This window comes from Neoarius graeffei, chromosome 15, assembly GCF_027579695.1.
Source record: "Neoarius graeffei isolate fNeoGra1 chromosome 15, fNeoGra1.pri, whole genome shotgun sequence".
NCBI lineage: Eukaryota > Metazoa > Chordata > Actinopteri > Siluriformes > Ariidae > Neoarius > Neoarius graeffei.
The window spans coordinates 29,278,367-29,303,858 of NC_083583.1; the positions used below are offsets into that span (position 1 = coordinate 29,278,367).

Here is a 25,492-nt window from a genome sequence, read left to right on the forward strand (position 1 = left end):
GAGTTATTACCAATCAAAATATGCGTAGGAGTAAAAAGTAGTGTAACAAAATGAATACTAGACCGGACAATTCCCCGGGGGAAATTGTGAGAGGATGCAGTGCGCGAAGCAATTCGCTCACGCATGTTCGCTGGCCGTGAACGTGTGACCCGGAATGATGTTTCACTGCAATGATTGTGTGTGTGCTCGAGACAGCAGCCGTCATGAAGAAGAGCTATTCAACAGTATAAACAAAGTGACTACAGGCAGAAATTAGCATGTACTGCTTTAACCTGGGACAGACATCTGTCCTTACCACAAGGATAATGTTTAATTTGTGCACTGTCCCTTTTAAAAATAAAATAAACTCTAAGAAGAGTGTTTGTAGTTTGTATGTACGAACAGAAGTGTTCCTAATAAAGTGGGCGGCTAAGGTGAGGCCTGTCGGCTGCCCTCCTCTCAGTTTCTCAGAGCAGCGGATGTTTGAAAAAGTGCTTTTTTTTTCCAATTAATTCCATAGAAATGAATGGGTTTTTTTTGGGACAAGTGTGACTACTACTTTTGAGAAAATTATGTCTGTGGTGTGAAATTTGTGGCTGAAAACAGTTTAAGTTTGAAATTTTGAGCATGATTTGTGTTTGTGCTTGAGACAGCTTTTCCCTCTGCCCCGTCACTGGCCCCAATTGGCATGGTGACGGGCCTGAACAGGAGAGTTAAGAAACACACACAAGATTATGTCAGGTGTCTACTGTGTTTTGCAAAGAGTAGGCCTCGAACAATCACAAATAACTCGACAACGAAAGCAGCTATTCACAAAATTCTTTCACAGTGAGCGCTAGAAGGGTCTCCTGAATAGACTGATGTAATTTTTTTGTCTGTATTGTTAAAAATGAGGACGCTACAGGGAGTTAAAAATGAGTGACTTTTCAGCAACGTTTATAATGGGAGTCAATGAGGCCGCTCACCTGTGCTCTCCTCACTTTGAGGCTTGTCATTCAAAAACCGTAAATCCTATCGTTTAGGTAGACACATTGTGTGAATCAGGACAAGTTTTCCTACTACTTTTGAGAAAATCATGTCTGTAGAGTGAAATTTGTGGCTGAAAACAGAGTTTAAGCGAGAAAGTTTGACCTTTTGTTTTAACCTCTCTCCACTCTGAGCATAACGAGGTCCACTGGTGTGTAACGCAATAGACACCCATTCAAAAGCCGGATTTTCTCCCAGAACTCACATCGTGTTTGAGCCGGGCCTGATCCGAAAGTGTAGAACCTTGCAGAAAAGTTGAATGCCAGATCCACAGAGGAGAAGTTTTCCTACGTTTTAGAGTTTGAATCACGTCTCTAGGTTAAAGCATGCCAGAGCAGCGGATGTTTGAAAAACGTTGAAAAAGTGCTTTTTTTCAAATTAATTCCATAGAAATGAATGGGGTTTTTTTGGACGATTTTTTCGCGACTACGTCGCGAAAAAATCGTAAACTGTAGAGAAAAGTAATAGCATAGCGAGTCCGATCGAGCCGCACGTTTTGATATATTGTTTGTCTGTGTGCGACGTACGGTTATTGAGTTAATCGAAATCGAAATTTGCGTAGGGAGAGTAACAAATATAACACTAGACCGGACAATTCCCCGGGGGAAATTGTGAGAGGATGCAGTGCGCGAAGCAATTCGGTCACGCATGTTCGCTGGCCGTGAATGTGTGACCCGCAATGATGTTTCAATGCAATGATCATGTGTGTGCTCGAGACAGCAGCCGTCATGAAGAAGAGCTTTTCAAGAGTATGAACAAAGTGACTACAGGCGGAAATTAGCATGTACTGCTATAACCTGGGACAGACATCTGTCCTTACCACAAGGATAATGTTTAATTTGTGCACTGTCCCTTTTAAAAATAAAATAAACTCTGAACTCTAAGAAGTGTGTTTGTAGTTTGCATGTACGAACAGAAGTGTTCCTAATAAAGTGGGCGGCTAAGGTGAGGCTAAGACACACAAGGGCTGGAGTTTTCTACTGTTTTTTTTATGAAGGACCAGGCCTCGAACAATGACAAATAACTCGACAACGGAAGCAGCTATTCACAAAATTCTTTCACAGTGAGCGCTAGAAGGGTCTCCTGAATAAAATGATGTATTTTTTTGTTTGTATTGTTAAAAATGAGGACGCTACAGGGAGTTAAAAACGAGTGACTTTTCAGCAACGTTTATACTGGGAGTCAATGAGGCCGCTCACCTGTGCTCTCCTCACTTTGAGGCTTGTCATTCAAAAACCGTAAATCCTATCGTTTAGGTAGACACATTGTGTGAATCAGGACAAGTTTTCCTACTACTTTTGAGAAAATCATGTCTGTAGAGTTAAATTTGTGGCTGAAAACAGAGTTTAAGCGAGAAAGTTTGACCTTTTTTTTGAACCTCTCTCCACTCTGACCTTAACGAGGTCCACTGGTGTGTAACGCAATAGACACCCATTCAAAAGCCGGATTTTCTCCCAGAAACCACATGGCGTTTGACCCGGGACTGATCCGAAAGTGTAGAACCTAGCAGAAAAGTTGAATGCCAGATCCACAGAGGAGAAGTTTTCCTACGTTTTAGAGTTTGAATCACGTCTCTAGGTGAAAGCATGCCAGAGCAGCGGACGTTTGAAAAACGTTGAAAAAGTGCTTTTTTTTCAATTAATTCCATAGAAATGAATGGGGTTTTTTGGACGATTTTTTCGCGACTACGTCGCGAAAAAATCGTATTCTATAGAGAAAAGTAATAGCATAGCGAGTCTGATCAAGCCGCACGTTTTGATACATTGTTTGTCTGTGTGCGACGTACGGTTATTGTGTTACTCGAAATCAAAATTTGTGTAGGAAGAGTAACAAATATAACACTAGACCGGACAATTCCCCGGGGGAAATTGTGAGAGGATGCAGTGCGCGAAGCAATTCGCTCACGCATGTTCGCTGGCCGTGAATGTGTGACCCGCAATGATGTTTCAATGCAATGATCGTGTGTGTGCTCGAGACAGCAGCCATCATGAAGAAGACCTATTCAAGAGTATGACCAAAGTGACTACAGGCGGAAATTAGCATGTACTGCTATAACCTGGGACAGACATCTGTCCTTAACACAAGGATAATGTTTAATTTGTGCACTGTCCCTTTTAAAAATAAAATAAACTCTAAACTCTAAGAAGAGTGTTTGTAGTTTGTATGTACGAACAGAAGTGTTCCTAATAAAGTGGGCGGCTAAGGTGAGGCTGACACACAAGGGCTGGAGTTTTCTACTGTTTTTTTTATGAAGGACCAGGCCTCGAACAATGACAAATAACTCGACAACGGAAGCAGCTATTCACAAAATTCTTTCACAGTGAGCGCTAGAAGGGTCTCCTGAATAAAATGATGTATTTTTTTGTTTGTATTGTTAAAAATGAGGACGCTACAGGGAGTTAAAAACGAGTGACTTTTCAGCAACGTTTATACTGGGAGTCAATGAGGCCGCTCACCTGTGCTCTCCTCACTTTGAGGCTTGTCATTCAAAAACCGTAAATCCTATCGTTTAGGTAGACACATTGTGTGAATCAGGACAAGTTTTCCTACTACTTTTGAGAAAATCATGTCTGTAGAGTGAAATTTGTGGCTGAAAACACGGTTTAAAAATAAAATAAACTCTAAACTCTAAGAAGAGTGTTTGTAGTTTGTATGTACGAACAGAAGTGTTCCTAATAATGTCGGCGGCTAAGGTGAGGCTGACACACAAGGGCTGGAGTTTTCTACTGTTTTTTTTATGAAGGACCAGGCCTCGAACAATGACAAATAACTCGACAACGGAAGCAGCTATTCACAAAATTCTTTCACAGTGAGCGCTAGAAGGGTCTCCTGAATAAAATGATGTATTTTTTTGTTTGTATTGTTAAAAATGAGGACGCTACAGGGAGTTAAAAACGAGTGACTTTTCAGCAACGTTTATACTGGGAGTCAATGAGGCCGCTCACCTGTGCTCTCCTCACTTTGAGGCTTGTCATTCGAAAACCGTAAATCCTATCGTTTAGGTAGACACATTGTGTGAATCAGGACAAGTTTTCCTACTACTTTTGAGAAAATCATGTCTGTAGAGTGAAATTTGTGGCTGAAAACACGGTTTAAGCGAGAAAGTTTGAGCTTTTTTTTGAAGCCGCCTACACTCTAACGACCATCACTGGTGTGTAACGCAATAGACACCCATTCAAAAGCCGGATTTTCTCCCAGAACCCACATGGCGTTTGAACCGGGCCTGATCCGAAAGTGTAGAACCTTGCAGAAAAGTTGAATGCCAGATCCACAGAGGAGAAGTTTTCCTACGTTTTAGAGTTTGAATCACGTCTCTAGGTTAAAGCATGCCAGAGCAGCGGACGTTTGAAAAACGTTGAAAAAGTGCTTTTTTTCCAATTAATTCCATAGAAATGAATGGGTTTTTTTTGGGACAAGTGTGACTACTACTTTTGAGAAAATTATGTCTGTAGTGTGAAATTTGTGGCTGAAAACAGTTTAAGTTTGAAATTTTGAGCATGATGTGTGTGTTCTTGAGACAGCTTTTCCCTCTGCCCCGTCACTGGCCCCAATTGGCATGGTGATGGGCCTGAACAGGAGAGTTAAGAAACACACACAAGATTATGTCAGGTGTCTGCTGTAAATTGCTATGGACCAGGCCTCGAACAATGACAAATAACTCGACAACGGAAGCAGCTATTCACAAAATTCTTTCACAGTGAGCGCTAGAAGGGTCTCCTGAATAAAATGATGTATTTTTTTGTTTGTATTGTTAAAAATGAGGACGCTACAGGGAGTTAAAAACGAGTGACTTTTCAGCAACGTTTATACTGGGAGTCAATGAGGCCGCTCACCTGTGCTCTCCTCACTTTGAGGCTTGTCATTCAAAAACCGTAAATCCTATCGTTTAGGTAGACACATTGTGTGAATCAGGACAAGTTTTCCTACTACTTTTGAGAAAATCATGTCTGTAGAGTGAAATTTGTGGCTGAAAACACGGTTTAAAAATAAAATAAACTCTAAACTCTAAGAAGAGTGTTTGTAGTTTGTATGTACGAACAGAAGTGTTCCTAATAAAGTGGGCGGCTAAGGTGAGGCTGACACACAAGGGCTGGAGTTTTCTACTGTTTTTTTTATGAAGGACCAGGCCTCGAACAATGACAAATAACTCGACAACGGAAGCAGCTATTCACAAAATTCTTTCACCGTGAGCGCTAGAAGGGTCTCCTGAATAAAATGATGTATTTTTTTGTTTGTATTGTTAAAAATGAGGACGCTACAGGGAGTTAAAAACGAGTGACTTTTCAGCAACGTTTATACTGGGAGTCAATGAGGCCGCTCACCTGTGCTCTCCTCACTTTGAGGCTTGTCATTCAAAAACCGTAAATCCTATCGTTTAGGTAGACACATTGTGTGAATCAGGACAAGTTTTCCTACTACTTTTGAGAAAATCATGTCTGTAGAGTGAAATTTGTGGCGGAAAACACGGTTTAAGCGAGAAAGTTTGAGCTTTTTTTTGAAGCCGCCTACACTCTAATCGTAACGACCCTCACTGGTGTGTAACGCAATAGACACCCATTCAAAAGCCGGATTTTCTCCCAGAAACCACATGGCGTTTGAACCGGGCCTGATCCGAAAGTGTAAAACCTAGCAGAAAAGTTGAATGCCAGATCCACAGAGGAGAAGTTTTCCTACGTTTGAGAGTTTGAATCATGTCTCTAGGTGAAAGCATGCCAGAGCAGCGGATGTTTGAAAAACGTTGAAAAAGTGCTTTTTTTCCAATTAATTCCATAGAAATGAATGGGGTTTTTTTGGGCGATTTTTTCGCGACTACGTCGCGAAAAAATCGTAATCTGTAGAGAAAACTAATAGCATAGCGAGTCCGATCGATCCGCACGTTTTGATATATTGTTTGTCTGTGTGCGACGTACGGTTGTGTGACCTGCTATGAAGCTACAATGCCATGATTGATGTGTGTGCTTGAGACAGCTGCCCCCCTCCCCTCTGTGCTCGCTTACTGAAGCCAGCAAGCATGGTGACATGCCTGAGCAGGCTAAGAAACACACACAAGATTTTATCAGGTGTCTGCTGTTTTGCTAAGGAGTAGGCCTCGAACAATCACAAATAACTCGACAACGAAAGCAGCTATTCACAAAATTCTTTCACAGTGAGCGCTAGAAGGGTCTCCTGAATAAAATGATGTATTTTTTTGTTTGTATTGTTAAAAATGAGGACGCTACAGGGAGTTAAAAACGAGTGACTTTTCAGCAACGTTTATACTGGGAGTCAATGAGGCCGCTCACCTGTGCTCTCCTCACTTTGAGGCTTGTCATTCAAAAACCGTAAATCCTACCGTTTAGGTAGACACATTGTGTGAATCAGGACAAGTTTTCCTACTACTTTTGAGAAAATCATGTCTGTAGAGTGAAATTTGTGGCTGAAAACAGAGTTTAAGCGAGAAAGTTTGAGCTTTATTTTCAACCTCTCTACACTCTAAGATAACGACCTTCACTGGTGTGTAACGCAATAGACACCCATTCAAAAGCCGGATTTTCTCCCAGAAACCACATGGCGGTTGAGCCGGGACTGATCCGAAAGTGTAGAACCTAGCACAAAAGTTTAATGCCAGATCCACAGAGGAGAAGTTTTCCTACGTTTTAGAGTTTGAATCATGTCTCTAGGTGAAAGCATGCCAGAGCAGTGGATGTTTGAAAAACATTGAAAAAGTGCTTTTTTTTCAATTAATTCCATAGAAATGAATGGGGTTTTTTGGGGCGATTTTTTCGCGACTACGTCGCGAAAAAATCGTATTCTATAGAGAAAAGTAATAGCATAGCGAGTCCGATCGAGCCGCACGTTTTGATATATTGTTTGTCTGTGTGCGACGTACGGTTATTGAGTTATTCGAAATCAAAATTTGCGTAGGAATAATAATAATAAGAAGAAGAAGAAATACGTAGAAGAACAATAGTTGCAGTGCTTTGCACTGCAACCTATGGGCTCCCCTAGGGGAGCCCATAGGTTGCTGTGCTGCAGCACTGCATCCTAACTAGACCGGACAATTCCCCGGGGGAAATTGTGAGAGGATGCAGTGCGCAAAGCAATTCGCTCACGCATGTTCGCTGGCCGTGAATGTGTGACCCGCAATGATGTTTCAATGCAATGATCGTGTGTGTGCTCGAGACAGCAGCCATCATGAAGAAGACCTATTCAAGAGTATGACCAAAGTGACTACAGGCGGAAATTAGCATGTACTGCTATAACCTGGGACAGACATCTGTCCTTAACACAAGGATAATGTTTAATTTGTGCACTGTCCCTTTTAAAAATAAAATAAACTCTAAACTCTAAGAAGAGTGTTTGTAGTTTGTATGTACGAACAGAAGTGTTCCTAATAAAGTGGGCGGCTAAGGTGAGGCTGACACACAAGGGCTGGAGTTTTCTACTGTTTTTTTTATGAAGGACCAGGCCTCGAACAATGACAAATAACTCGACAACGGAAGCAGCTATTCACAAAATTCTTTCACAGTGAGCGCTAGAAGGGTCTCCTGAATAAAATGATGTATTTTTTTGTTTGTATTGTTAAAAATGAGGACGCTACAGGGAGTTAAAAACGAGTGACTTTTCAGCAACGTTTATACTGGGAGTCAATGAGGCCGCTCACCTGTGCTCTCCTCACTTTGAGGCTTGTCATTCAAAAACCGTAAATCCTATCGTTTAGGTAGACACATTGTGTGAATCAGGACAAGTTTTCCTACTACTTTTGAGAAAATCATGTCTGTAGAGTTAAATTTGTGGCTGAAAACAGAGTTTAAGCGAGAAAGTTTGACCTTTTTTTTGAACCTCTCTCCACTCTGACCTTAACGAGGTCCACTGGTGTGTAACGCAATAGACACCCATTCAAAAGCCGGATTTTCTCCCAGAAACCACATGGCGTTTGACCCGGGACTGATCCGAAAGTGTAGAACCTAGCAGAAAAGTTGAATGCCAGATCCACAGAGGAGAAGTTTTCCTACGTTTTAGAGTTTGAATCACGTCTCTAGGTGAAAGCATGCCAGAGCAGCGGACGTTTGAAAAACGTTGAAAAAGTGCTTTTTTTTCAATTAATTCCATAGAAATGAATGGGGTTTTTTTGGACGATTTTTTCGCGACTACGTCGCGAAAAAATCGTATTCTATAGAGAAAAGTAATAGCATAGCGAGTCCGATCAAGCCGCACGTTTTGATACATTGTTTGTCTGTGTGCGACGTACGGTTATTGTGTTACTCGAAATCAAAATTTGTGTAGGAAGAGTAACAAATATAACACTAGACCGGACAATTCCCCGGGGGAAATTGTGAGAGGATGCAGTGCGCGAAGCAATTCGCTCACGCATGTTTGCTGGCCGTGAACGTGTGACCCGCAATGATGTTTCAATGCAATGATCGTGTGTGTGCTCGAGACAGCAGCCATCATGAAGAAGACCTATTCAAGAGTATGACCAAAGTGACTACAGGCGGAAATTAGCATGTACTGCTATAACCTGGGACAGACATCTGTCCTTAACACAAGGATAATGTTTAATTTGTGCACTGTCACTTTTAAAAATAAAATAAACTCTAAACTCTAAGAAGAGTGTTTGTAGTTTGTATGTACGAACAGAAGTGTTCCTAATAAAGTGGGCGGCTAAGGTGAGGCTGACACACAAGGGCTGGAGTTTTCTACTGTTTTTTTTATGAAGGACCAGGCCTCGAACAATGACAAATAACTCGACAACGGAAGCAGCTATTCACAAAATTCTTTCACAGTGAGCGCTAGAAAGGTCTCCTGAATAAAATGATGTAATTTTTTGTTTGTACTCTTAAAAATAACGACACTAGAGCGATTTAAATACGAGTGACTTTTCACTCACGTTTATAATGTGAGTCAATGAGCTAAGAAACACAAGGTCTTGAATATTGTGCTGTGTTTTACTACGGACCAGACCTCGAACAATGACAAATAACTCGACAACGGAAGCAGCTATTCACAAAATTCTTTCACACTGAGCGCTAGAAGGGTCTCCTGAATAAAATGATGTATTTTTTTGTTTGTACTCTTTAAAATAACGACACTAGAGCGATTTAAAAACGAGTGACTTTTCACTCATGTTTATAATGTGTGTCAATGACCTAAGACACACAAGGTCTTGAATATTGTGCTGTGTTTTACTACGGACCAGACCTCGAACAATGACAAATAACTCGACAACGGAAGCAGCTATTCACAAAATTCTTTCACACTGAGCGCTAGAAGGGTCTCCTGAATAAAATGATGTATTTTTTTGTTTGTACTCTTAAAAATAACGACACTAGAGCGATTTAAAAACGAGTGACTTTTCACTCACGTTTATAATGTGAGTCAATGAGCTAAGAAACACAAGGTCTTGAATATTGTGCTGTGTTTTACTACAGACCAGACCTCGAACAATGACAAATAACTCGACAACGGAAGCAGCTATTCACAAAATTCTTTCACAGTGAGCGCTAGAAGGGTCTCCTGAATAAAATTATGTATTTTTTTGTTTGTACTCTTAAAAATAACGACACTAGAGCGATTTAAAAACGAGTGACTTTTCTATCCCGTTTATAATGCATGTCAATGAGCTAAAACACACAAGGTCTTGAATTTTGGGCTGTGTTTTACTACAGACCAGACCTCGAACAATGACAAATAACTCGACAACGGAAGCAGCTATTCACAAAATTCTTTCACAGTGAGCGCTAGAAGGGTCTCCTGAATAAAATGATGTATTTTTTTGTTTGTATTGTTAAAAATGAGGACGCTACAGGGAGTTAAAAACGAGTGACTTTTCAGCAACGTTTATACTGGGAGTCAATGAGGCCGCTCACCTGTGCTCTCCTCACTTTGAGGCTTGTCATTCAAAAACCGTAAATCCTATCGTTTAGGTAGACACATTGTGTGAATCAGGACAAGTTTTCCTACTACTTTTGAGAAAATAATGTCTGTAGAGTGAAATTTGTGGCTGAAAACGGAGTTTAAGCGAGAAAGTTTGACCTTTTTTTTGAAGCCGCCTACACTCTAAGTTTAACGACCCTCACTGGTGTGTAACGCAATAGACACCCATTCAAAAGCCGGATTTTCTCCCAGAAACCACATGGCGTTTGAACCGGGCCTGATCCGAAAGTGTAAAACCTAGCAGAAAAGTTGAATGCCAGATCCACAGAGGAGAAGTTTTCCTACGTTTTAGAGTTTGAATCATGTCTCTAGGTGAAAGCATGCCAGAGCAGTGGATGTTTGAAAAACATTGAAAAAGTGCTTTTTTTTCAATTAATTCCATAGAAATGAATGGGGTTTTTTGGGGCGATTTTTTCGCGACTACGTCGCGAAAAAATCGCATTCTATAGAGAAAAGTAATAGCATAGCGAGTCCGATCGAGCCGCACGTTTTGATATATTGTTTGTCTGTGTGCGACGTACGGTTATTGAGTTATTCGAAATCAAAATTTGCGTAGGAATAATAATAATAACTAGACCGGACAATTCCCCGGGGGGAAATTGTGAGAGGATGCAGTGCGCGAAGCAATTCGGTCACGCATGTTTGCTGGCCGTGAATGTGTGACCCGCAATGACGTTTCAATGCAATGATTATGTGTGTGCTTGAGACAGCAGCCGTCATGAAGAAGAGCTATTCAACAGTATGACCAAAGTGACTACAGGCGGAAATTAGCATGTACTGCTATAACCTGGGACAGACATCTGTCCTTACCACAAGGATAATGTTTAATTTGTGCACTGTCCCTTTTAAAAATAAAATAAACTCTAAACTCTAAGAAGAGTGTTTGTAGTTTGTATGTACGAACAGAAGTGTTCCTAATAAAGTGGGCGGCTAAGGTGAGGCCTGTCGGCTGCCCTCTTCTCAGTTTCTCAGAGCAGCGGATGTTTGAAAAAGTCCTTTTTTTTTCCAATTAATTCCATTGAAATGAATGGGTTTTTTTGGGGACAAGTGTGACTACTACTTCTGAGAAAATTATGTCTGTAGTGTGAAATTTGTGGCTGAAAACAGTTTAAGTTTGAAATTTTGAGCATGTAAGTGTAGAACCTAGCAGAAAAGTTGAATGACAGATCCACAGAGGAGAAGTTTTCCTACGTTTTAGAGTTTGAATCACGTCTCTAGGTGAAAGCATGCCAGAGCAGCAGACGTTTGAAAAACGTTGAAAAAGTGCTTTTTTTCAATTAATTCCATAGAAATGAATGGGGTTTTTTTGTGACGATTTTTTTTTTATAACCTGGGACAGACATCTGATCTTAACACAAGGATAATGTTTAATTTGTGCACTGTCCCTTTTAAAAATAAAATAAACTCTAAACTCTAAGAAGAGTGTTTGTAGTTTGTATGTACGAACAGAAGTGTTCCTAATAAAGTGGGCGGCTAAGGTGAGGCTGCCACACAAGGGCTGGAGTCTTCTACTGTTTTTTTATGAAGGACCAGGCCTCGAACAATGACAAATAACTCGACAACGGAAGCAGCTATTCACAAAATTCTTTCACAGTGAGCGCTAGAAGGGTCTCCTGAATAAAATGATGTATTTTTTTGTTTGTATTGTTAAAAATGAGGACGCTACAGGGAGTTAAAAACGAGTGACTTTTCAGCAACGTTTATACTGGGAGTCAATGAGGCCGCTCACCTGTGCTCTCCTCACTTTGAGGCTTGTCATTCAAAAACCGTAAATCCTATCGTTTAGGTAGACACATTGTGTGAATCAGGACAAGTTTTCCTACTACTTTTGAGAAAATCATGTCTGTAGAGTGAAATTTGTGGCTGAAAACGGAGTTTAAGCGAGAAAGTTTGACCTTTTTTTTGAAGCCGCCTACACTCTAAGTTTAACGACCCTCACTGGTGTGTAACGCAATAGACACCCATTCAAAAGCCGGATTTTCTCCCAGAAACCACATGGCGTTTGAACCGGGCCTGATCCGAAAGTGTAAAACCTAGCAGAAAAGTTGAATGCCAGATCCACAGAGGAGAAGTTTTCCTACGTTTTAGAGTTTGAATCATGTCTCTAGGTGAAAGCATGCCAGAGCAGTGGATGTTTGAAAAACATTGAAAAAGTGCTTTTTTTTCAATTAATTCCATAGAAATGAATGGGGTTTTTTGGGGCGATTTTTTCGCGACTACGTCGCGAAAAAATCGTATTCTACAGAGAAAAGTAATAGCATAGCGAGTCCGATCGAGCCGCACGTTTTGATATATTGTTTGTCTGTGTGCGACGTACGGTTATTGAGTTATTCGAAATCAAAATTTGCGTAGGAATAATAAGAAGAAGAAGAAGAAGAAGAAATACGTAGAAGAACAATAGTTGCAGTGCTTTGCACTGCAACCTATGGGCTCCCCTAGGGGAGCCCATAGGTTGCTGTGCTGCAGCACTGCATCCTAACTAGAACGGACAATTCCCCGGGGGAAATTGTGAGAGGATGCAGTGCGCGAAGCAATTCGGTCACGCATGTTCGCTGGCCGTGAATGTGTGACCCGCAATGATGTTTCAATGCAATGATTGTGTGTGTGCTTGAGACAGCAGCCGTCATGAAGAAGAGCTATTCAAGAGCATGAACAAAGTGACTACAGGCGGAAATTAGCATGTACTGCTATAACCTGGGACAGACATCTGTCCTTACCACAAGGATAATGTTTAATTTGTGCACTGTCCCTTTTAAAAATAAAATAAACTCTAAACTCTAAGAAGAGTGTTTGTAGGTTGTATGTACGAACAGAAGTGTTCCTAATAAAGTGGGCGGCTAAGGTGAGGCCTGTCGGCTGCCCTCCTCTCAGTTTGAGGCTTGTCATTCAAAAAGTGTAAATCCTATCGTTTAGGTAGACACATTGTGTGAATCAGGACAAGTTTTCCTACTACTTTTGAGAAAATCATGTCTGTAGAGTGAAATTTGTGGGTGAAAACACGGTTTAAGCGAGAAAGTTTGAGCTTTTTTTTTCAAACTGTTTACACTCTGTAGAGAAAATTAATAGCATAGCGAGTCCAATCGAGCCGCACGTTTTGATATATTGTTTGTCTGTGTGCGACGTATGGTTGTGTGACCTGCTATGAAGCTACAATGCCATGATTTATGTGTGTGCTTGAGACAGCCGGCCCCTCCCCTCTGTGCTCGCTTACTGAATCCAGTCGGCATGGTGAAGGGCCTGAGCAGGTTAAGATACACACACAAGATTTTGTCAGGTGTCTGTCTGCTGTGTTTTGCTAAGGAGTAGGCCTCGAACAATCACAAATAACTCGACAACGAAAGCAGCTATTCACAAAATTCTTTCACAGTGAGCGCTAGAAGGGTCTCCTGAATAAAATGATGTATTTTTTTGTTTGTATTGTTAAAAATGAGGACGCTACAGGGAGTTAAAAACGAGTGACTTTTCAGCAACGTTTGTACTGGGAGTCAATGAGGCCGCTCACCTGTGCTCTCCTCACTTTGAGGCTTGTCATTCAAAAACCGTAAATCCTATCGTTTAGGTAGACACATTGTGTGAATCAGGACAAGTTTTCCTACTACTTTTGAGAAAATCATGTCTGTAGAGTGAAATTTGTGGCTGAAAACACGGTTTAAGCGAGAAAGTTTGAGCTTTTTTTTGAAGCCGCCTACACTCTAAGCTTAACGACCCTCACTGGTGTGTAACGCAATAGACACCCATTCAAAAGCCGGATTTTCTCCCAGAAACCACATGGCGTTTGAACCGGGCCTGATCCGAAAGTGTAAAACCAAGCAGAAAAGTTGAATGCCAGATCCACAGAGGAGAAGTTTTCCTACGTTTTAGAGTTTGAATCATGTCTCTAGGTGAAAGCATGCCAGAGCAGCGGAAGTTTGAAAAACGTTGAAAAAGTGCTTTTTTTTCAATTAATTCCATAGAAATGAATGGGGTTTTTTGGACGATTTTTTCGCGACTACGTCGCGAAAAAATCGTATTCTATAGAGAAAAGTAATAGCATAGCGAGTCCGATCGAGCCGCACGTTTTGATACATTGTTTGTCTGTGTGCGACGTACGGTTATTGTGTTACTCGAAATCAAAATTTGTGTAGGAAGAGTAACAAATATAACACTAGACCGGACAATTCCCCGGGGGAAATTGTGAGAGGATGCAGTGCGCGAAGCAATTCGGTCACGCATGTTCGCTGGCCGTGAATGTGTGACCCGCAATGATGTTTCAATGCAATGATTGTGTGTGTGCTCGAGACAGCAGCCATCATGAAGAAGAGCTATTCAAGAGCATGAACAAAGTGACTACAGGCGGAAATTAGCATGTACTGCTATAACCTGGGACAGACATCTGTCCTTACCACAAGGATAATGTTTAATTTGTGCACTGTCCCTTTTAAAAATAAAATAAACTCTAAACTCTAAGAAGAGTGTTTGTAGTTTGTATGTACGAACAGAAGTGTTCCTAATAAAGTGGGCGGCTAAGGTGAGGCTAAGACACACAAGGGCTGGAGTTTTCTACTGTTTTTTTATGAAGGACCAGGCCTCAAACAATGACAAATAACTCGACAACGGAAGCAGCTATTCACAAAATTCTTTCACAGTGAGCGCTTGAAGGGTCTCCTGAATAAAATGATGTATTTTTTTGTTTGTAGTCTTAAAAATAACGACACTAGAGCGATTTAAAAACGAGTGACTTTTCTATCCCGTTTATAATGCATGTCAATGAGCTAAAACACACAAGGTCTTGAATTTTGGGCTGTGTTTTACCACAGACCAGACCTCAAACAATGACAAATAACTCGACAACGGAAGCAGCTATTCACAAAATTCTTTCACAGTGAGCGCTAGAAGGGTCTCCTGAATAAAATTATGTATTTTTTTGTTTGTACTCTTAAAAATAACGACACTAGAGCGATTTAAAAACGAGTGACTTTTCTCTCACGTTTACAATGGGTTTCAATGAAGCCTGTCGGCTGCCCTGTCCTCAGTTTGACGCTTGTCATTCAAAAACCGTAAATCCTATCGTTTAGGTAGACACATTCTGTGAATCAGGACAAGTTTTCCTACTACTTTTGAGAAAATCATGTCTGTAGAGTGAAATTTGTGGCTGAAAACAGAGTTTAAGCGAGAAAGTTTGACCTTTTTTTTGAACCTCTCTCCACTCTGACCTTAACGAGGTCCACTGGTGTGTAACGCAATAGACACCCATTTAAAAGCCGGATTTTTTCCCAGAAACCACATGGCGTTTGACCCGGGACTGATCCGAAAGTGTAGAACCTAGCAGAAAAGTTGAATGCCAGATCCACAGAGGAGAAGTTTTCCTACGTTTTAGAGTTTGAATCATGCCTCTAGGTGAAAGCATGCCAGAGCAGCGGATGTTTGAAAAACGTTGGAAAAGTGCTTTTTTTTCAATTAATTCCATCGAAATGAATGGGGTTTTTTGAGACGATTTTTTCGCGACTACGTCGCGAAAAAATCGTATTCTGTAGAGAAAAGTAATAGCATAGCGAGTCCAATCAAGCCGCACGTTTTGATATATTGTTTGTCTGTGTGCGACGTACGGTTGTGTGACCTGCTATGAAGCTACAATGCCATGATTCATGTGTGTGCTTGAGACAGCCGGCCCCTCCCCTCTGTGCTCGCTTACTGAAGCCAGTCGGCATGGTAAAGGGCCTGAGCAGGTTAAAAAACACACACAAGAGTTTGTCAGGTGTCTGCTGAATTTTGCTAAGGGACAGGCCTCGAACAATGACAAATAACTCGACAACGGAAGCAGCTATTCACAAAATTCTTTCACAGTGAGCGCTAGAAGGGTTTCCTGAATAAAATGATGTATTTTTTTGTTTGTATTGTTAAAAATGAGGACGCTACAGGGAGTTAAAAACGAGTGACTTTTCAGCAACGTTTATACTGGGAGTCAATGAGGCCGCTCACCTGTGCTCTCCTCACTTTGAGGCTTGTCATTCAAAAACCGTAAATCCTATCGTTTAGGTAGACACATTGTGTGAATCAGGACAAGTTTTCCTACTACTTTTGAGAAAATCATGTCTGTAGAGTGAAATTTGTGGCTGAAAACAGAGTTTAAGCGAGAAAGTTTGACCTTTTTTTTCAAACTGTCTACACTCTAAGATAATGACCTTCACTGGTGTGTAACGCAATAGACACCCATTCAAAAGCCGGATTTTCTCCCAGAAACCACATGGCGGTTGAGCCGGGACTGATCCGAAAGTGTAGAACCTAGCAGAAAAGTTTAATGCCAGATCCACAGAGGAGAAGTTTTCCTACGTTTTAGAGTTTGAATCACGTCTCTAGGTGAAAGCATGCCAGAGCAGCGGATGTTTGAAAAACGTTGAAAAAGTGCTTTTTTTTCAATTAATTCCATAGAAATGAATGGGGTTTTTTTGGGCGATTTTTTCGCGACTACGTCGCGAAAAAATCGCAATCTATAGAGAAAAGTAATAGCATAGCGAGTCCGATCGAGCCGCACGTTTTGATATATTGTTTGTCTGTGTGCGACGTACGGTTATTGAGTTATTCGAAATCAAAATTTGCGTAGGAATAATAAAAATAACTAGACCGGACAATTCCCCGGGGGAAATTGTGAGAGGATGCAGTGCGCGAAGCAATTCGCTCACGCATGTTTGCTGGCCGTGAACGTGTGACCCGCAATGATGTTTCAATGCAATGATTATGTGTGTGCTTGAGACAGCAGCCGTCATGAAGAAGAGCTATTCAACAGTATAAACAAAGTGACTACAGGCGGAAATTAGCATGTACTGCTATAACCTGGGACAGACATCTGTCCTTACCACAAGGATAATGTTTAATTTGTGCACTGTCCCTTTTAAAAATAAAATAAACTCTAAGAAGAGTGGTTGTAGTTTGTATGTACGAACAGAAGTGTTCCTAATAAAGTGGGCGGCTAAGGTGAGGCCATTTGGCTGCCCTCTTCTCACTTTGAGGCTTCTCATTCAAAAATTGTAAATCCTATCATTTAGATAGACACATTGTGTGAATCAGGACAAGTTTTCCTACTACTTTTGAGAAAATCATGTCTGTAGAGTGAAATTTGTGGATGAAAACACAGTTTAAGCGAGAAAGTTTGAGCTTTTTTTCCAAGCTGTCTACACTCTAAGCTTAACGACCTTCACTGGTGTGTAACGCAATAGACACCCATTCAAAAGCCCGATTTTCTCCCACAACCCACATGGCGTTTGAGCCGGGACTGATCCAAAAGTGTAGAACCTAGCAGAAAAGTTGAATGCCAGATCCACAGAGGAGAAGTTTTCCTACGTTTTAGAGTTTGAATCACGTCTCTAGGTGAAAGCATGCCAGAGCAGTGGATGTTTGAAAAAGTGCTTTTTTTTCCAATTAATTCCAAATGAATGGGGTTTTTTTGGGACAAGTGTGACCACTACTTTTGAGAAAATTATGTCTGTAGTGTGAAATTTGTGGCTGAAAACAGTTTAAGTTTGAAATTTTGAGCATGATTTGTGTGTGCTTGAGACAGCTTTTCCCTCTGCCCCGTCACTGGCCCCAATTGGCATGGTGATGGGCCTGAACAGGAGAGTTAAGAGACACAGACAAGATTTTGTCAGGTGTCTGTCTGCTGTGTTTTGCTAAGGAGTAGGCCTCGAACAATCACAAATAACTTGACAACGAAAGCAGCTATTCACAAAATTCTTTCACAGTGAGCGCTAGAAGGGTCTCCTGAATAGACTGATGTAATTTTTTTGTCTGTATTGTTAAAAATGAGGACGCTACAGGGAGTTAAAAACGAGTGACTTTTCAGCAACGTTTATAATGGGAGTCAATGAGGCCGCTCACCTGTGCTCTCCTCACTTTGAGGCTTGTCATTCAAAAACAGTAAATCCTATCGTTTAGGTAGACACATTGTGTGAATCAGGACAAGTTTTCCTACTACTTTTGAGAAAATCATGTCTGTAGAGTGAAATTTGTGGCTGAAAACAGAGTTTAAGCGAGAAAGTTTGACCTTTTTTTTGAACCTCTCTCCACTCTGAGCTTAAGGAGGTCCACTGGTGTGTAACGCAATAGACACCCATTCAAAAGCCGGATTTTCTCCCGGAACCCACATGGCGTTTGACCCGGGACTGATCCGAAAGTGTAGAACCTAGCAGAAAAGTTGAATGCCAGATCCACAGAGGAGAAGTTTTCCTACGTTTTAGAGTTTGAATCACGTCTCTAGGTGAAAGCATGCCAGAGCAGCGGATGTTTGAAAAAGTGCTTTTTTTTCAATTAATTCCATAGAAATGAATGGGGTTTTTTTGGACGATTTTTTCGCGACTACGTCGCGAAAAAATCGTATTCTATAGAGAAAAGTAATAGCATAGCGAGTCCGATCGAACCGCACGTTTTGATACATTGTTTGTCTGTGTGCGACGTACGGTTATTGTGTTACTCGAAATCAAAATTTGTGTAGGAAGAGTAACAAATATAACACTAGACCGGACAATTCCCCAGGGGAAATTGTGAGAGGATGCAGTGCGCGAAGCAATTCGGTCACGCATGTTTGCTGGCCGTGAATGTGTGACCCGGAATGATGTTTCAACGCAATGATTGTGTGTGCTCGAAACAGCAGCCATCATGAATAAGAGCTATTCAAGAGAATAACCAAAGTGACTACAGGCGGAAATTAGCATGTACTGCTATAACCTGGGACAGACATCTGCAGCCGGTTTCACTAAAGTAGTTTAGACTGGTCTATGGGTTAAGATTGGTCTTAAGTTTCTTTATAGACCAGTCTAATGCAAGTAAGACAGTTTCACAAAAGTTAAGACTAATTTTTTAAGTCTAATTTTAGGCTTAAAAAGTAAGACACCCTCCCCCCAGTCTAATATGGGTCTAAGGGCTATATCACCATGGTAATAACTGAAATAGTGTGTGAATCAGTGTGTGTGTGTGTGTGTGTTGTTGTTGTTGTTATTATTATTATTATAGTGTTGTTATTGTGTTCTTGTTATTGTGTTCTTGTTATTATTACTATTGTTATTATTATTACTATTGTTACTATTATTACTGGACATACTTTCTTAAATGAATAAAATTGAATTAAAAAAAAGTCAAGCCATAAGTGCCATCAATGTCAATAACTACAAGAAAGCCTGAAATATTAAGGCAGTGAAGTGCAAGTATGTAATACACAAATTTAGGCTATTATAATCTAACTATAAAGTATTCAAAAAAGAACAAACAGTGTAATGCCAGCTTATTCATTTTATTACTTATAAATAATATAAATATATATAAATAATATAAATATATCAATTCATTTATGCATATAATTACATCACCACTCATCACTTATCTCTCTCTCACACACACACACACACACCACTACATCACTCCTCCATCTGCGCGAGTCTCTTCAATTTAAGTTGCAGTCACTCCAAAAGGAAAGACTGCAACTTAAATTGAAGAGACTCGCGCAGATGGAGGAGTGATGTAGATAATAACGGCGACTCGCCTCCGTAGATCTCTATCACCATTTCGGTGGTGACTTTGTTTCTTCGCTTTCCCTCCTCCTGTTGGGGGTCCCGTTTTCCGCTTGTATATTAACTTTTTTGCCTCTGGCAATATTTTTAAACCTCTTCTGCACAGCTGACACGTCTCGTACCGCAGCAGGGTTAACGCTGTTCACCGCATCGGTGATTTTTTTCCACACCTCATGTTTCTTTTTGTTGGTACACTCCTCATTGAATTTCCCCAACAAAACCCCTTTGTAGGAATTAAATTCTTCAAGAATGGCTAAATTCTCTGAGTGCGTGAACAGCACTGACCGGTTGCTGTCCGCCATTTTTTTTTGTTTTGAAAAGAGTCTTAAATTACCAACAATCCTTTGCGGCATAGTACGACTTAAGATAGTCAGAGTCTTAACTGCTTTGTGCAACAGTTTTTGTTAGACGTCTATGCTAAGTCCGACTATACCCTCTGTCTAAGTTATAGTCATAGTCTATCTTAGTGAAACCGGCTCCTGTCCTTACCACAAGGATAATGTTTAATTTGTGCACTGTCCCTTTTAAAAATAAAATAAACTCTAAACTCTAAGAAGAGTGTTTGTAGTTGGTATGTACGAACAGAAGTGTTCCTAATAAAGTGGGCGGCTAAGGTGAGGCCTGTCGGCTGCCCTCCTCTCAGTTTGAGGCTTGTCATTCAAAAAGTGTAAATCCTATCGTTTAGGTAGACACATTGTGTGAATCAGGACAAGTTTTCCAACTACTTTTGAGAAAATCATGTCTGTAGAGTGAAATTTGTGGGTGAAAACACAGTTTAAGCGAGAAAGTTTGAGCTTTTTTTTCAAACTGTCTACACTCTGAGCTTAGTTTTCCTATGTTTTAGAGTTTGAATCACGTCTCTAGGTGAAAGCATGCCAGAGCAGCGGACGTTTGAAAAACGTTGAAAAAGTGCTTTTTTTCAATTAATTCCATAGAAATGAATGGGGTTTTTTGGGGCGATTTTTTCGCGACTACGTCGCGAAAAAATCTTATTCTGTAGAGCAAAGTAATAGCATAGCGAGTCCGATCGAGCCGCACGTTTTGATATATTGTTTGTTTGTGTGCGACGTACGGTTATTGAGTTAATCGAAATCGAAATTTGTGTAGGAAGAGTAACAAATATAACACTAGACCGGACAATTCCCCGGGGGAAATTGTGAGAGGATGCAGTGCGCGAAGCAATTCGGTCAAGCATGTTCGCTGGCCGTGAATGTGTGACCCGCAATGACGTTTCAATGCAATGATTATGTGTGTGCTTGAGACAGCAGCCATCATGAAGAAGAGCTATTCAACAGTACAACCAAAGTGACTACAGGCGGAAATTAGCATGTACTGCTATAACCTGGGACAGACATCTGTCCTTACCACAAGGATAATGTTTAATTTGTGCACTGTCCCTTTTAAAAATAAAATAAACTCTAAGAAGAGTGTTTGTAGTTTGTATGTACGAACAGAAGTGTTCCTAATAAAGTGGGCGGCTAAGGTGAGGCCTGTCGGCTGCCCTCCTCTCAGTTTCTCAGAGCAGCGGATGTTTGAAAAAGTGCTTTTTTTTCCAATTAATTCCATAGAAATGAATGGGTTTTTTTTGGGACAAGTGTGACTACTACTTTTGAGAAAATTATGTCTGTGGTGTGAAATTTGTGGCTGAAAACAGTTTAAGTTTGAAATTTTGAGCATGATTTGTGTTTGTGCTTGAGACAGCTTTTCCCTCTGCCCCGTCACTGGCCCCAATTGGCATGGTGACGGGCCTGAACAGGAGAGTTAAGAAACACACACAAGATTATGTCAGGTGTCTACTGTGTTTTCCAAAGAGTAGGCCTCGAACAATCACAAATAACTCGACAACGAAAGCAGCTATTCACAAAATTCTTTCACAGTGAGCGCAAGAAGGGTCTCCTGAATAGACTGATGTAATTTTTTTGTCTGTATTGTTAAAAATGAGGACGCTACAGGGAGTTAAAAACGAGTGACTTTTCAGCAACGTTTATAATGGGAGTCAATGAGGCCGCTCACCTGTGCTCTCCTCACTTTGAGGCTTGTCATTCAAAAACCGTAAATCCTATCGTTTAGGTAGACACATTGTGTGAATCAGGACAAGTTTTCCTACTACTTTTGAGAAAATCATGTCTGTAGAGTGAAATTTGTGGCTGAAAACAGAGTTTAAGCGAGAAAGTTTGACCTTTTGTTTTAACCTCTCTCCACTCTGAGCATAACGAGGTCCACTGGTGTGTAACGCAATAGACACCCATTCAAAAGCCGGATTTTCTCCCAGAACTCACATCGTGTTTGAGCCGGGCCTGATCCGAAAGTGTAGAACCTTGCAGAAAAGTTGAATGCCAGATCCACAGAGGAGAAGTTTTCCTACGTTTTAGAGTTTGAATCACGTCTCTAGGTTAAAGCATGCCAGAGCAGCGGATGTTTGAAAAACGTTGAAAAAGTGCTTTTTTTCAAATTAATTCCATAGAAATGAATGGGGTTTTTTTGGACGATTTTTTCGCGACTACGTCGCGAAAAAATCGTAAACTGTAGAGAAAAGTAATAGCATAGCGAGTCCGATCGAGCCGCACGTTTTGATATATTGTTTGTCTGTGTGCGACGTACGGTTATTGAGTTAATCGAAATCGAAATTTGCGTAGGGAGAGTAACAAATATAACACTAGACCGGACAATTCCCCGGGGGAAATTGTGAGAGGATGCAGTGCGCGAAGCAATTCGGTCACGCATGTTTGCTGGCCGTGAATGTGTGACCTGCAATGATGTTTCAATGCAATGATTATGTGTGTGCTTGAGAAAGCAGCCGTCATGAAGAAGAGCTATTCAAGAGTATAAACAAAGTGACTACAGGCGGAAATTAGCATGTACTGCTATAACCTGGGACAGACATCTGTCCTTACCACAAGGATAATGTTTAATTTGTGCACTGTCCCTTTTAAAAATAAAATAAACTCTAAACTCTAAGAAGAGTGTTTGTAGTTTGTATGTACGAACAGAAGTGTTCCTAATAAAGTGGGCGGCTAAGGTGAGGCTGACACACAAGGGCTGGAGTATTCTACTGTTTTTTTTTATGAAGGACCAGGCCTCGAACAATGACAAATAACTCAACAACGGAAGCAGCTATTCACAAAATTCTTTCACCGTGAGCGCTAGAAGGGTCTCCTGAATAAAATGATGTATTTTTTTGTTTGTATTGTTAAAAATGAGGACGCTACAGGGAGTTAAAAACGAGTGACTTTTCAGCAACGTTTATACTGGGAGTCAATGAGGCCGCTCACCTGTGCTCTCCTCACTTTGAGGCTTGTCATTCAAAAACCGTAAATCCTATCGTTTAGGTAGACACATTGTGTGAATCAGGACAAGTTTTCCTACTACTTTTGAGAAAATCATGTCTGTAGAGTGAAATTTGTGGCGGAAAACACGGTTTAAGCGAGAAAGTTTGAGCTTTTTTTTGAAGCCGCCTACACTCTAAGCTTAAAGACCCTCACTGGTGTGTAACGCAATAGACACCCATTCAAAAGCCGGATTTTCTCCCAGAAACCACATGGCGTTTGAACCGGGACTGATCCGAAATTGTAAAACCTAGCAGAAAAGTTGAATGCCAGATCCACAGAGGAGAAGTTTTCCTACGTTTTAGAGTTTGAATCATGTCTCTAGGTGAAAGCATGCCAGAGCAACGGATGTTTGAAAAACGTTGAAAAAGTGCTTTTTTTTCAATTAATTCCATAGAAATGAATGGGGTTTTTTGGGGCGATTTTTTCACGACTACGTCGCGAAAAAATCGTATTCTATAGAGAAAAGTAATGTACTGTTTGTTTGCATGTACTGCTATAACCTGGGACAGACATCTGTCCTTAACACAAGGATAATGTTTAATTTGTGCACTGTCCCTTTTAAAAATAAAATAAACTCTAAACTCTAAGAAGAGTGTTTGTAGTTTGTATGTACGAACAGAAGTGTTCCTAATAAAGTGGGCGGCTAAGGTGAGGCTGACACACAAGGGCTGGAGTTTTCTACTGTTTTTTTTATGAAGGACCAGGCCTCGAACAATGACAAATAACTCGACAACGGAAGCAGCTATTCACAAAATTCTTTCACAGTGAGCGCTAGAAGGGTCTCCTGAATAAAATGATGTATTTTTTTGTTTGTATTGTTAAAAATGAGGACGCTACAGGGAGTTAAAAACGAGTGACTTTTCTATCCCGTTTATAATGCATGTCAATGAGCTAACACACACAAGGTCTTGAATTTTGTGCTGTTTTTTACTACGGACCAGACCTCGAACAATGACAAATAACTCGACAACGGAAGCAGCTATTCACAAAATTCTTTCACAGTGAGCGCTAGAAGGGTTTCCTGAATAAAATGATGTATTTTTTTTGTTTGTATTGTTAAAAATGAGGACGCTACAGGGAGTTAAAAACGAGTGACTTTTCAGCAACGTTTATACTGGGAGTCAATGAGGCCGCTCACCTGTGCTCTCCTCACTTTGAGGCTTGTCATTCAAAAACCGTAAATCCTATCGTTTAGGTAGACACATTGTGTGAATCAGGACAAGTTTTCCTACTACTTTTGAGAAAATCATGTCTGTAGAGTGAAATTTGTGGCTGAAAACGGAGTTTAAGCGAGAAAGTTTGACCTTTTTTTTGAAGCCGCCTACACTCTAAGCTTAAAGACCCTCACTGGTGTGTAACGCAATAGACACCCATTCAAAAGCCGGATTTTCTCCCAGAAACCACATGGCGTTTGAACCGGGACTGATCCGAAATTGTAAAACCTAGCAGAAAAGTTGAATGCCAGATCCACAGAGGAGAAGTTTTCCTACGTTTTAGAGTTTGAATCATGTCTCTAGGTGAAAGCATGCCAGAGCAACGGATGTTTGAAAAACGTTGAAAAAGTGCTTTTTTTTCAATTAATTCCATAGAAATGAATGGGGTTTTTTGGGGCGATTTTTTCACGACTACGTCGCGAAAAAATCGTATTCTATAGAGAAAAGTAATGTACTGTTTGTTTGCATGTACTGCTATAACCTGGGACAGACATCTGTCCTTAACACAAGGATAATGTTTAATTTGTGCACTGTCCCTTTTAAAAATAAAATAAACTCTAAACTCTAAGAAGAGTGTTTGTAGTTTGTATGTACGAACAGAAGTGTTCCTAATAAAGTGGGCGGCTAAGGTGAGGCTGACACACAAGGGCTGGAGTTTTCTACTGTTTTTTTTATGAAGGACCAGGCCTCGAACAATGACAAATAACTCGACAACGGAAGCAGCTATTCACAAAATTCTTTCACAGTGAGCGCTAGAAGGGTCTCCTGAATAAAATGATGTATTTTTTTGTTTGTATTGTTAAAAATGAGGACGCTACAGGGAGTTAAAAACGAGTGACTTTTCTATCCCGTTTATAATGCATGTCAATGAGCTAACACACACAAGGTCTTGAATTTTGTGCTGTTTTTTACTACGGACCAGACCTCGAACAATGACAAATAACTCGACAACGGAAGCAGCTATTCACAAAATTCTTTCACAGTGAGCGCTAGAAGGGTTTCCTGAATAAAATGATGTATTTTTTTGTTTGTATTGTTAAAAATGAGGACGCTACAGGGAGTTAAAAACGAGTGACTTTTCAGCAACGTTTATACTGGGAGTCAATGAGGCCGCTCACCTGTGCTCTCCTCACTTTGAGGCTTGTCATTCAAAAACCGTAAATCCTATCGTTTAGGTAGACACATTGTGTGAATCAGGACAAGTTTTCCTACTACTTTTGAGAAAATCATGTCTGTAGAGTGAAATTTGTGGCTGAAAACGGAGTTTAAGCGAGAAAGTTTGACCTTTTTTTTGAAGCCGCCTACACTCTAAGCTAAACGACCCTCACTGGTGTGTAACGCAATAGACACCCATTCAAAAGCCGGATTTTCTATCAGAACCCACATGGCGTTTGAACCGGGCCTGATCCGAAAGTGTAGAACCTAGCAGAAAAGTTGAATGCCAGATCCACAGAGGAGAAGTTTTCCTACGTTTTAGAGTTTGAATCATGTC

At 40.6% G+C, this 25,492-nt stretch overlaps 1 protein-coding gene across 2 annotated transcripts in view; it reads left to right on the forward strand.

Moving 5' to 3' along the window:
* cemip (cell migration inducing hyaluronidase 1) overlaps positions 1 to 25,492 on the forward strand; it is a 365,428-nt gene that overhangs the window by 242,545 nt on the left and 97,391 nt on the right. The window lies entirely within an intron of this gene.